Source organism: Protopterus annectens, chromosome 9.part0 (assembly GCF_019279795.1).
Source record: "Protopterus annectens isolate FY-2018-M chromosome 9.part0, PAN1.0, whole genome shotgun sequence".
NCBI classification, from domain to species: Eukaryota; Metazoa; Chordata; order Ceratodontiformes; family Protopteridae; genus Protopterus; species Protopterus annectens.
The window spans coordinates 95,902,442-95,916,601 of NC_056743.1; positions in this window are offsets into that span (position 1 = coordinate 95,902,442).

The following is a 14,160-nucleotide window of genomic DNA, read 5'->3' on the forward strand; positions in this document are numbered from 1 at the left end:
CAAAAGAAACAATACTACACTTTTTAGCATTCAATAATATCCCATTTTCTGTACACCAGATATTAATCAGGGTCAGCTCTTTTTGTGGAGTATGGATATCTGATGGATGAGGGGTTGACAGTAATGCCTTGTTTACAGTCATCTGCAAATTTGATTAACCAGAGGTCTTGGTTATCATTTTTGAGACTGGAAAAGTAGATGAAAAACAGAAATGGGCCCGGTAAGGACTGCTGGGGGCTCCACTATTAGAAGATAAGCCTGCCACAAACTGTGAGGGATCTCTCTCTAAGCCAACTAGCTATCCATCCTACCCTGTAATGATCTATGTTTAAGGATGCAAGTCTCCTTACAATTCTGGCATGAAACATGATTCTGAATGTTTGGCCAGATCAAGGTAACCTGTATGAATGAGTAGCATGGCAACTGGTCCACAGCCTGTGTAAAACTAGAACTGAATAAAACTGTTGTGGAAGGAACCACAACCTACAATGTATCAACCAATTCCTTTAATCCATTAAATTGTAAAAATCGTAAAAATATAACAGTTTAGCACTTTCATTCCTTTAGCATGAGTGGAATTTCATAAGAACTGTTGAACAAAAATTACTAATACCTTAAATACATTCATTAAAAAAATCACATGATAGACTCCAACCACTAATAAAAAGGTATAAATTACATCTTGATCACATCTACTTAGGCATCATAATTGTTTCATTTTAAAATTGAATAAATTGATCAGCTATTATTTAACCCTGGGTAATTTGTGGCATTTGGTTTGATTTGCCAGATTAATTCACTTTTTAACAGGTTCATAAGTGTGTACTAGGCTATTGGCCCTGGAGCCTTTACAAGCCTAGCCCTTAGAAGTGCCCTGGCATCATGCCGCCTGACATTAGTTCCCAGTGCCTCTATCAAGTAGAGCCACTGGAGTGATCCCCGGGGTGAACTTTCTATTTCCCATACACTCATCAAGATTTCTCTTGAAGAAGGCTAGCGAGGTGCTCTGCTTGACATGCATGGGAAGTCTATTCCAGAGCAGGGGGATTCTCTGGGTTATGAACCTGTCCCTCCAGCATGTTCTGTTGATTGTGGTAATGAGGTTGAGGTCTCTGGAGCGTGTGGTGCGGAGGAATTGAGATTTCTTTAGATGTAGCATTTCTAACAGAGCTGGGTCAGACATGGCTTTGTAATTCAAGTAGAGATCGCCTCTTAGTAGACGATAGGAGACAGGGAATAGCTGGAGTTTTTTTGAGTCTGTCCATGTACGACATGTGTTTAAGGCCTAGGATCCTCTTCATGAGGTACTTTTGTGGCCTTTCCAGCTGTTGCATGTGTCTAGTGAGGTACATGCCAAATGGGGCATAATACTCGATGATTGGCCTAATGAGAGGAGAGAAGAGTAGAGAGAGAGAGACGATGACCTCTTTCTTCTTGGATGCAAAATCCTTGGTAATGAGATGTGCCACATAGAAGGGCTTTCTGACCACAGTGGCAATGTCAGATTTTTTTTTTAAAAGTCAATGTAATGGTTAAGCAGTCTGAACAAATACAGAATATTTTTTTCCAGCAAAGGAAAAATTACTTTCTGTCATTCAATGTTTCCAGTATACTTTCAACACTACCAGAAAATACATTTTTTTCTGTTTACTCTCTCAAATTGAACACTAAAATGCATTCTCTTTTGCAGTGTCCCTTCCATACAATTATGCTTTATAAACAATGTTTGCGGTAACCAAGGCAAAGACTAGTAACAGCAAGTCATTAACACTACTTGCTCTTTTTATTAATATAATTAAAAAAAATGGCACAGATTTTCCATAATTAAATTCCGTCTCCAGCAGCTCTAGTCTTTTTTGTTAGTTTAGTACCTAGTGATTCACTGTCAAATGCTGACAAATATGCTGTCTTAGCTTTAACATAGTCCAGCAAATCCATCTTTTCATCTCCCTCCAAACCATCATATTACTCTCAAGGTAATCCTTCTCATTTTTCCTTTGTTGGAAAAAATATTTTGCATTTGTCCAGACTGCTTAACCATTACATTGACTTTTTTTTTTTAAATCTGTCATTAGCTGTTTGATAGCTCCTGTGTCTTCACATTGCTTCTGGAGATTTGCCACCTCGTCAAATATTTGAAGAGAACATCAAGCAGACCTCCTAAGGCCCACAGTTCATCTTTAATCACTTCCAAACTATTGGTAACCTCTTTAACATCCAGTCTCACTACTTGGTGTTCAGGCTCCTTTAACACTGAATATACCTTTTTTGTTCCACAATATCATTCAAGAGATGGCTCCTTCACTTATCTTTGGACCCAAAATCATGTCACTCCTCACTACTTTTATATTATTTTTGCCTGCTGGTATGCTTACAGTGTGGTGTCTGGACATCATCCCTGTGTCTTTGTGGGGTGCTTTGGTTTCTTCTTACATGCCAACTATGTGATTTATGAGAATCCTCCAAATTACCTTTAGGTAAGAATGGCATTTATGAATAAACATGTGCTTACCCTGTGTTGGGTAGGTGCCCCACACAGGATTAATTTATGTGTCTTGCATCTGCTGAGTGCTGGAATAGTTTCCTGCTCCCCACAACACAGAAATGGATTAAGCACATATCAAGAGAATATACTGAATGAATGTTGTGTGACCAGTACTTTCTGTGCCAAGAAATGTCAGGGATAAAGGTTATTTATTTGCAGTTTTTCTAAAGTAATTCATCTACATGGGACTTTTTCAGTTTTGTCACAGAGTGCCTGGATTATAGTTCTACAGTATGGCTGAGCATTTTTTACCACCATAATTAACCACGACCTAAATTAATTTTAGGGTAATAAAAAGTGTTAAGCAAATGGCATTTGTAAATACAGACAACTGGTTGATCAAATTTCAGAAATCTTTGGCTGATAATATTGTATAAAACCCGATAAAAACAATAATGGACAACCCAGATTCATTACAGAGTAGAATCACAACACTGTAAAGCTTTTTACCAGCTCCAAATTCCTATAAATTGCCAGACCAAACTTTTGTAAGACTTTCGACTGCAGCTTTGTTTGACAGCTGAAAAATTAGTAAACAGCAGTTTTAACATCGTCAAGCAGTCCACGAATAAAACTTGTTTGGTATATGTGTGTGCATGCACATGTGCAAGTGCGCGCACACACACACACACACACACACACACACACACACGTATTATTTCTCCATTGCTATCAAGTACATTTCAAACTGTCACAGCTCAAACAGCTCAGTCATGACCTCTAACCCCTTAGTTACACAGCTACACTTTTAAAGTATACTTTATTTATTTCAGAATTTCAGACTAGCACCTAGTATCAAAGAACAGTATTATTTTGTTAAAATGTTTGTTCCATTTGATCAAATGCAAAATAGAATGGTTTAGTATATGTACTGCAATGCCAAATATTGCTTTCTGGAATTACTTTAAGATACATATTTAAACACACACTTACAGATACATATATTAATTATATTTTACCTATCTAATTTTAAAAGTACAATATATGAAAGACAATGACTTTTATAAAAAAGAAGGGGGGGCTTGCTAAGCATGATAATGATACCCTCCAGGGTGGTTAGACTTCTAGTGGCAGAGGCCCAACACCTGCTATATTGAGCCACAGAACACACTGAATGAATACTTCCATACTGACCAGATGTGTTTTGTCATCAGCACAGGTGCAGAAGAAGGTGACAGAAGTGTAACAGTGCAAATCAGTCAACCATGCAAGGGAGTGTCCACCTATTAGTCCTGAAGTGGTAGGGGTGCAGGGGATGTGAAAGAAAAATATATGCAGTATTCACATAAATTTACAGAATTATTCAGTGTTTCATTAAGTCAGTGCTGATCGCTGTTCATGCACCTCTCAGGCTCAGCTCTTCTACTCAGGTTTAGTGCATGCAACACAAATGTTTTTGGACTATATTTCTAATACCGTTTCTGCTGAATTTCTTTTCTCTGTCTATTTATGTATCACTCACATTTTTTTTATACTATTTTCCACTGACCCTTGATTATACACATTCAAAAATAATGGCCAAAACTATCAAATAAGAGTTAAAAACTACAAAGAAATTGCAAATGAATGCCAAAACAGAATGCCGTCACAACACTAGTTCTAATAAGAAAAACAGAATAAACACAAAGAATAAGCGTTTTCACCCTATCAACATTATGGGCTTCATCAGAGTAAGCCATTACATTTGAACATCAGTTTAAATATGCTCAGTAATCACATGATCGGTCCACAAAACATGTAATTTAAAAGAAATTAAATACAATGAAAATTAGGTGAAAATAATAAAAAAAAAATAGTTAACATTCAAACAATTTAAAATCCCTAAATGGAAATCTGTTACAACTACTATAAAAATTGTTACAGTTAAAACCACTAAAGTAATATATTTCGGCTTTTCCCAGTTAGGGGTCACCACAGCCAAACTCCGGTCTGCTGATAACTGGCAGTGGATTTTTACGGTGCCGAGTTGCCATCCTGACGCCCAACCTTCAAAGAAGACACACCCATTCATGCACACACCTACCTGCATGTCTTTAACGTCATTTGACCATGGGGAGGACATGCAGACTCCACACAGAAGGCACTCCAGCGAAGAATGGAATGGGAAACCCTCTTGCTGTGAGGCAACAACGCTAACTGCTGCACCACAACGGCATTACAGTTAAAACCACTAATACGTAAAATAAATGTTGTCCGTTTAACTTATTGTACAACTTTTCCTAAATGTTGGAAGCCCTAAGCTGCAAAACACTGGTCAAGGAACAACAACCGTTAATACCAGGGGGTGTAGTGCCATCTAATCTTATTTGCCACATAGTCTCCTTCATCTCTAACTTTGTTTTATCATCACCTCCTCTGTCTGTAGCAATAATTCTATAAATAACAAAAAATATAAACCTCCTAAAATTAGTACAGGACAAACTATGGGTATAAAGGACACTGGTGTTTTTTTTTTATATTTTTAATGTCTCTTACATGTTCAGCTATTCTGTTTTTCAACCTGCAAATAGTTTGGCCCATGTAAAAGGCAGAACAGCTCATGCAGGTTGCAATGTATACCACCATTGTGGTGTTACAATTACAATACCCCAAGCAGGAAATGCTACGATGGTAACTTTCCCTGGTTAAATATGGGCTGGTGTTAATGTATTTACAAAATCTACACATATTGGTGGTGCTAGTGCAAGGTCATAAGCAACTGTGTATTGTGTATCCTTATGCTTTCAAGTATGTCAGTGTCAAAGAGGGCCACATGTTGTATGAGACACACAACAGATTGTCATAACCTAGGCTTCTCACTCTGGTAAGCACTGTACAAGCAAAGTTCCACACCTGCCCACACTACGGGACAGCATGCCTCAGCTACTTGATCCCACCTGCTCTGTTGTCCCTCTAAGCAGGCATCTGGCTATTGAATCAGTCACTGGTGGTACACTTAGAAAATGCCAGTAGGACAGATATCTGATTTTCAAAGTGAGTATTTGTATCAGCTTTCCAGCTGGGTCCACAGTACTCCTATGTGACTCTGGTTGCAATGACAGCTGTGCAACCCTATGCTAAACTCCATTTCATGAATATCTGAGGTTCTGTAGTATTTCATCTTAGAGAGTTAAAAGTATGGAATGCTAACTCAAAACTTTCAATACCATGCCAACACAACCAAAATAAATAAGCACACTACTATTTTCTGCCAAAAAATGTCACACTTCCTCTCCCATGCAGGAAGAATGGCTACAGCGACAGGTGTTTTTCATCAATCTGAAATAATATCTGCCCATTATTACAACAGTATTTAAGAAAAAAAAGTGTACTCTCTGTATAGCAGACGACCTCCAACCCCACAAAGGGAATACAATTGCTCTGTACTATATGAAGTAAACTGGCTACCTATGTAACAGAGATGCATATTATTACCTTATTCTTTCCAACTCTATCCCATCCTGTTCTAAACGACTACTTGGCCAATAGTCTTCTGGCTTATCCTGTACTATTACATCTTCTTGGCAACCTACATCATTCCATATTCTGCTCAACTTCACTTTGCTATGAAAGTTCACTTTACCACTGAACTGCTATTATAAAGTACTGCAGGTCTAAACACTCATTCTGATCAACCATTGCATTACTTATCACGATTATAATATGTTTGTATGTTGCCTATTCATATGTACTTTGACAATGACTTTCTTCTCTCATGACAGTGTGTTCTAACGGTCATGTTTTTTTCCTCACATTTTTGTATATGCTCTAACAATTTATCACACTATGTATGTTACTTTTTCTACGCATCTTCTTGAGCTTTTCTCCTCTGGCCTTCCTGAAAAGGGATATTGTATTCCACCCAGTTGGACTTTGGTCAACAAAAGCCATAAATAACTATAACAACTATATATATATATATATATATATATATATATATATATATATATATGTATATACTTTAATAGCAACACCCACAACATCGAACATTATTTCCCTGAAATGAAAATAATGAATACTGAAAACCCCGAAGGGCCGATTTTTCCCAATCAAACATATGCTTGCCAAATGTGGGGAAATATGCCCTTTTCTCCACTGTAGTGCGATCCCAGAGTTGGTATATATAGATGTGGGTGTGTGTGGTTACCGTGGTACAGCACTGCTTGCAACTGACCAACTGCAAGCTCAGCTCTGATTGTATTAATATCTGCAACAAATAACACAGCAGTGGTACACAAAGGTAATACCAACTGGTCACAAAAAAAAAAAAAAAAGATACTATATGCAAATTTTATGCCATGCTGTGGTATACATTACACAAGGGCAAAAATGGAATCAAAGGGTAGCAAGAAAAGACCGAGAAACAGAATTAGCCTTAGAAACTGCAGGGGGCAAGAGAGGTATTCAGAGGGCAATGCAAGCGATAAGTAATGGGAAAGACACAGAGTTCAAAGAGACAGAGGGGCTGAGAACAGTAAATGTTATAAGACAACAGTGAGCAAGGAGAAAGATAAACTACATACGTATTTACAGGAAGCAGACATAGTGGTAGCCAACAGAGTAGTGCAAAAATGGAGCGACGTTCAAAAGAATTAACCAAGTGCAGATTAATGTTTAAGTGATATGTCCTGTGTTCTGGCATTTGCATTTGTATTGCTCAAACATTTACTGTCTAAGCTACGGCCTAGTTAGTATGTTTTTTTCTGATAGTGAGGAATGGATTGCCATACTTTTCAAACAACTACAGAGAAAATGGAGTCAGAGCTGTGTAGTTTAATATATGGGGTTTGGCGAGTAGGGCCTACTATTTTCTAAGGTTATAGGTTGGGGAGATGGTGATAAGTTTCATTGCAAGTGGAGAAGGGGCATCCTGGAGGAGTAATATTTAACATTTGTTGTTAGTGTTACTGTAATTCTTGTTTGATCATTGCTAACTCTTATTTTGCATGTTTTGCACACCATTAAAATAAATGGTCCAGGTGGACTAGTGTCCTACCCCAGATATCAATGAAAATTAATTGAAATGAAATAGAAGACAAATACAAGAGTTTCATCGTATAGTCCTGGGTTTGATTCCTCCAATTTCAAGTTACAAACTATACAACTCTAGGCAAGTCTTGAAGCCAGAAAGCATTCCTAAGAGGCACTTGTAACTACTGTGGTCACTTGTTTAACAAATAAGAAAATTGTCAAATGCATTCCCGTAGCTGAACTGAAAACTAGTGCTGAACAGAGAATATTTTGCTTGCAAACAGCAGACAATTGAAATGATTACCTGAGGGAAAAGTGAGTGAAATGCTTCAGAACTGAGAAGCTATGCAAAACAAATGTTATACTCTGCCACTGGCAAACTCAAAAGTCCACACAAGTCACACAACCTGTGCTGCAATAACAGGTCCACCCATTTTTTTATGTTTAACATTTAGTACAGCAGGGGCTTCACCTTTGACCTAGAAAGCCAGCAATGTAATCTTTGTTTTCCCTTGAGGGCGTATTTGTCTAGTTTCTAAGAAGCAGTTTTTAGCCATACCCTACCCAACTTTGACCCTTTGCAGAGAAGCCTAAATAAGGGATTGTCAAACCAAAAAGGCATCATTAAGCCAATGAGGAAATCAGCAGCACAACATATGGGCTAGTGTAGTTCCCCTCTTCATTTCTTAACGTGCAGGTAAACAACTGCAACCATTACACATTTACATTGCGTGACATTATCATTTCATGTTGGCAAACACAGCAAGTATTCGAGCAACAAATCTTGGATGAAAACTTACCTACAAAAGTGAACAAAGCATAAAGTAACACATGATAGTATATCTTAGCAGGTGTTGCAGTGTTCTACTAAACGAGGTGTGAAACAACTACTACCTTTTTGCTGATTCTGGCCCACAAGACAAGACAACAAAGGTAAAGTCCAATTAATTATTTTTTGTGGTGGGGCAGTTGATTTAGTGTTTCCACATGTTACTTTCCGTAAGATGCTGTTTGGGTATGGAGTAGGTTATTTATATTAGTCTTGTGTGCGCTACTACATTTTAAAAAAATAAAAAAGTGTATGTGGCTTTGGTTAGTTTACAATGAATATTTACAGCTGCAGTTGAGCTTGTTTGCTTGTCTGGTCTTTGTTTAAGCAGGCAATGGAAAAAAAGTGAGATATTACACATAAGGGAAAATTTTAAATATTACTCTTAAATTTGTTACACTAATAGGTTTTCTATTAGAATGCATTTTTGAAGGATATGACGTCTGAAACTCAAATATGTTTCATTACTGATTTCAATCCTCAATTTCCCAGAAAACCACAAATTTTAAGATGAAAAGACCATAAATATGAAGCAAAAATCTGGACAATCTGCAGAAATTCATGATAGGTATGATATGTCAGTTAAAACCATTTAGTAGCTGTTGCACTCCACAGGTAAGTAGCAAGAACACATAGCTGAGCAAAAAATGTCTGATCTTGCTATTATAAATCAATAGAAGCCTATAGTATTTCCAGCTTTGTTTACTGTTCACTAAATAAAAACATGTTTATTATTTTTAGTTTCAGAATGATAGCTCATGACTCACTAAGCAAACATGCTTTGTTTTATACATGACCTAGAACCTTTGGCAGGTACAGAGTAATCCAAATGAACAGAAAGACAGAAACATTGTCCTGCCAGACATAGCTTATTTGCAGCTTGTAGTTATAACCTCATGTGTAATACTATTAGCCTAATACTATAGTTTGATTCCAGAAAAATGTGTAGTGCAGTATATTGTCTTCATGTTTGGTCACATTATTCATGTATACCTCTCAACTTCTTAACACAAGAATTCTAGACAAAGCCAAAACAATATTAAATTACAAAGTTGCTAGAATAACAGGTTTTGCCTTACATACATTTTCTGAAGGATACGTCTGAAAATCAACCTTCTGCCTTTATTTAATGACTTCAGTCTACAGCAATTTGAAGAAAACCACATATTTTATGAGGAATATACCAAAAATATGAGGTGAAAATCCAGACATGGTAGAATTCTGGGTTGCAGAGAAACATTTTGTCAGCGATATTTTTTATTCTGACATATTTACCTGCCAGTAGTTTGCATTCATGAAAGGCTTAAATCTGATGTAAGCTTCTTTGCCTTGCACTTATACCTTGCTTAGGTTCCACCATGAAGAATGCTGATTTTTGAGCTCTGTCCCCTCACTAGTCTGGCCTCCACTGATATGCACTGTTGTAATGCTAACGACAAGTTAAGTACTATTACATATATGCAGCAACGGTGGTTTACATTTCTTAAGTTATCACCTATGTCACCAAGCTGTCTCTCTTCTCATCAGCAGTTCATACTTCCCCAATCAATCTGAGTGCAGAGACTCTATTGAGAATAGGGAATCCACCATTATGGCAGATGTTAGTGTTTCACCACTAATCCATTGATAGTAACTGGAATACAGCACAATCGGTGGTTGTATTCCCATTCCCCTCACCACTGGTGATGGAAGCTTTTTGGCCTCCCTAACCCAGTCTGCAGTAATCAAAGCTTTAAGCTCACATTTGCCAGGTTATTGGACCTTTATGACTATCTCTTACAAGCATGGTCAATCAACCAGCTAATCAGCAGTCATGTATATCCTTTCATCTCACCCACAGTCAATAATTCTGCCATTAAATATGACCTGAATTGTCAATATTGTCTGGAGCAAATATTTATGAAATAGTCTGATTAAGGCATAATACAAAACCACTGGAGTAAAGCACAGACGACCAAGCCCTCAGGTTGGCCTTATGATCCACATATGGCCCAAACAACAGCAGAACAAGTCTACGGGGGGTGGGGTTGGAGAATGCTGGTGGACCCAGCATGAATGCAGGGCACTAGGGGCTGAGTCGGTAAGTCGATGAAGTCCGAGAAATCAAAATAAAAAAAATAAAAAGCAAATCTCCATTCTTCCTGATGTGGAATTATATAACCCTACTGTACAAATCCTGCCTTCCTACTGTTGTAAGTAGTTTTTCCTTCTGACACAAGTATAGCACAACTTATCTTCTACACATACACCTGTACAACTGTTAGTCTAGAGCATGTTCAAATGAACTTCTTAGATGTAAAGTAATCATTCAGAGCAGTATTCTCAAAGTAAGGTCATCCAACTTTCTTTACACTTTAATACTGTATCAGTGGTGCTCACCATTTGGAGATGCTAGTACCTACTAACCACCACTGTTGTGCAAGCAAACCTAATTCAGGAGCTTGTTTTGGTACTCTGTGATCTGAAGTATAAGCTTGACATACTGTTAAAATGTTATGGCACCATATCGTCAGGGAATTATATTACCATTAGTGTTTTGCATTATACTGGACATCCAGTACAACACACAAATTTGGGTATGCCAGAATAACCTACCAAAACAGAAACATATGTATACCATTAGAAGGGTCACAGTTTCAAGCAGTAGAACACTAACAGGTATTACCCATTTCATCTTAAAACTTTAAAAACATGTAAGCACTTACTTACAGTAAAACACCTTCATTTACCCAGTTTTACTGTTTATACATCGGTAAACAGCACATATTAAGTTATAATGCTGAATTTATTTCTCACTTAGTTCAGCATTTTCGACCATGACTAGTTACTGTACAAAGGTTTCATATCAAGAATTAAGACATTAAATAAACATCACTTCTTACTAGACAGAATGAGGGGTCATGTTTGTGAAACATCAATCCAGTGAGCAAATTACATTAAGCATTGCACAAAACACTAACTAGGTTTTGCTCCACTATTTTATTCTCAACAACTATTATACAAATATATGACTGAAAATATATAAAAGGCTTTACAGTATTACATCACATTACGTCTATCTCAAAATTGAAAAAAACAATCTCTCTCCATTCTGTCACATCCTGAATGTTTTGTGTTGGTTTTTTTTTCAGTACAAGTATTGTTTTTGTTTGGCGCTAGTGAAACATGAAGCAAAGTGGAAACCCTGGAGATCGGCCCTTCTGCTGCATTTCCTGTTAAAGTGAATCAACTTTTGCAGCATGAACTGCTGTGAATATTTTGTTCTCTGCTTCTCTTCTCTTCTTGAAAACCTAGTGACTGCATTTTTCAGTTATCTAAGCATGACTTATAAAGTTATAGATTAGCTAACCGTGTAATGAGTTATAGTGATTAATAATGGCACAGTAGAATATGGGATCCATTTTAGGTATAACTGAATGATCTTTTGCAGTCAATGACAAAAGAAGTTTGTCAAATCATCATGTCAGAGTGTAAAAAATATGCATGTGTTAAAAAAGAACCACCTTTATTTTACTTATGCTGATACTGAGTTCAACAGCCTCTGGGAAAAGGAGATGTTAATGTTCTCTCAACAGAATTTGTACAACCTCAAAGGTGATCTAATTAATGTCAGTGTGTATGTGTTGGGGGGAAGCAGCCCACATGAGGACCGACGGATGCCGCCCTACAAAAGCATTATTTAATGTTGCATTATTTATTTACCAATTGCCAAATGCAGCTTTGAAAGGCGTATATCTTGAAGTCTAGTTGTTTCCCTCTTTTCAAGGTACTGGCTGTATAAAATTGGTGCTTAGTGAGCTAATTTTTCTGATATTCAGGTAGATCTTAACATCTGAACAAAAGAAGCAAAATTATCCCCCTTCCCTGAACTCTGCTAAAATACACTAGAGCAAGCTATATTCCAAGTATCTTATAGGTACTCATGGCATGAATGAGGATTAGTGTCTTACTCCTGCTAAATTTACTTACTTGTATATTAATTAGTTAAATTACATTTATTGACTGGGACAGTCTGACTGGGCAGAGAGACCCTTTTTTAGCAGAAGCCTGGAGAGAAAAACTCCACAAAACATATGACAATTACATTAATGCATTCCACAGCTTGATTATGGGTAACAATCGTGTGCTAATAAGATGTAAAGTGAATTCAAGAGAAAGCTATCCTAGCATTTAAAAAAAACCTAAAAATGGTCTAGGTAAATATTTATAGTGTCTATATTGTACATTTCTGTAGCTGTCAGCATACGAACATATACAATAACAGTAACTCATCTGAGATTGGTAAATGTGTGGTTATGAGATAAAATTATAACGGCGAAGATAAGAATAGGCAAGGAGTCAAGCAAGGTATAAGGACTGGGGTTCCCTTCAAAGCCTTGGACTCTCAACAGTGTGACACATCAGCTAGAGTTCAAACATAAACTTTTTGAAAGTTGACAGTGTTCAGATGTTTGAGATTGCAGTACTGTAGAGATAAGGGAATTTGCCCTTTCCCCACTGTAGTGCGATGTCAGAGTTGGCAGTAGCAGTAGGTATAGGGGGTGCAGCCCCTCTGCAAAATAAATAAACAAATGAAATAAAGACATAGCTTTTGTTTTGCTTCAAATGTTTGCGATTCAAAGTCTTTTGTATTTGAATTGTTGTGATTTGGACTGTTTTTCTCCATGTCTCAGTGCTCAAACTTTTTATAGTTCGAACATGATATACACAGATAAAGTAATTGCAATGTAGACGAACATAGTACTAGGCCTAGAACGGAGTAAAATGCAAGTTTGAAGTGTATTTCCAGGTTAAAGTGACCAGTTACAAAGGGATGTAATTAGGTTTGGTTATTTACATGGATAATTCAGCTATGATTATATATATTGTTAGGATAAATGAGTTGTAAAAGATGGTTATGTTACACATGGAAATTTCCATTTCTTTATTAAGTGCTCCCTTATAGACTGAAGAAATGTTTTGTGGTTCTCTTATGACCTGATCTCTTAGCATGAAGAGTTCCATAATGATGAGACATAGGGAATAAGAAAATAATTCCTGTTAGTCATCAATATTATTCGTACGTACTTGAAGCGAACAAAGGATGGGGGCGACACCAATAATAAAGATTCCAGAAAAAAAAAACTAAGTTAATGACCATCAAAGAAATTTTATAAATTAACAAATCAAAAGTTAAGATGATAAATAAGGTGCCTAGATGACAATCAGCAACTGTGGATCTGGACAAAGAATGATTCCAAAGTTAAGACAACCCCAGTCAAACATTGTTTATACATTGAGGACAAAAACACATTTTGCAGCATATGTCACTGTGATAATTCTGACTGATTTCTCTAACCCCTCAGTTAATGTCATCATTAGTAGACTTGATTCTGAATTACATTTGCTGAAGTTAGAACAAGGCAAAACTTTCATACAGTTTAAAAATTGGGCTCAAACGAATCCTAAAGGTAAAAAAAGAGGTGACCAGAAACAGAGATGATGAGAGACAAACTGGTTAGTCACTGGCATTAACCACACAGCTTAAACACCTAGCCAGAATCTAGGAGAAGCCATACATTCTTTTAACAGTTTTAAAGTACCTCTATTTTCCAGTTTAGGAAAAAAACTACAAATGAACATGATAATGAGATATGGTGAGAAATAAAACTTAAGAAAATCACATGCAGGCAGTTGTTTAGAATGAGTGTTAGTCTGATTATACTTGAATAAGGATGCAACAATTTAAACAGCTTGTATGGCTTATTGCCAGTACCATCATCCATCCACACCCCCTTTTTCCCCATTTTTGCACATGGAGTCAGGTTGTCACTTCAGCATTGACAATTTATACCAC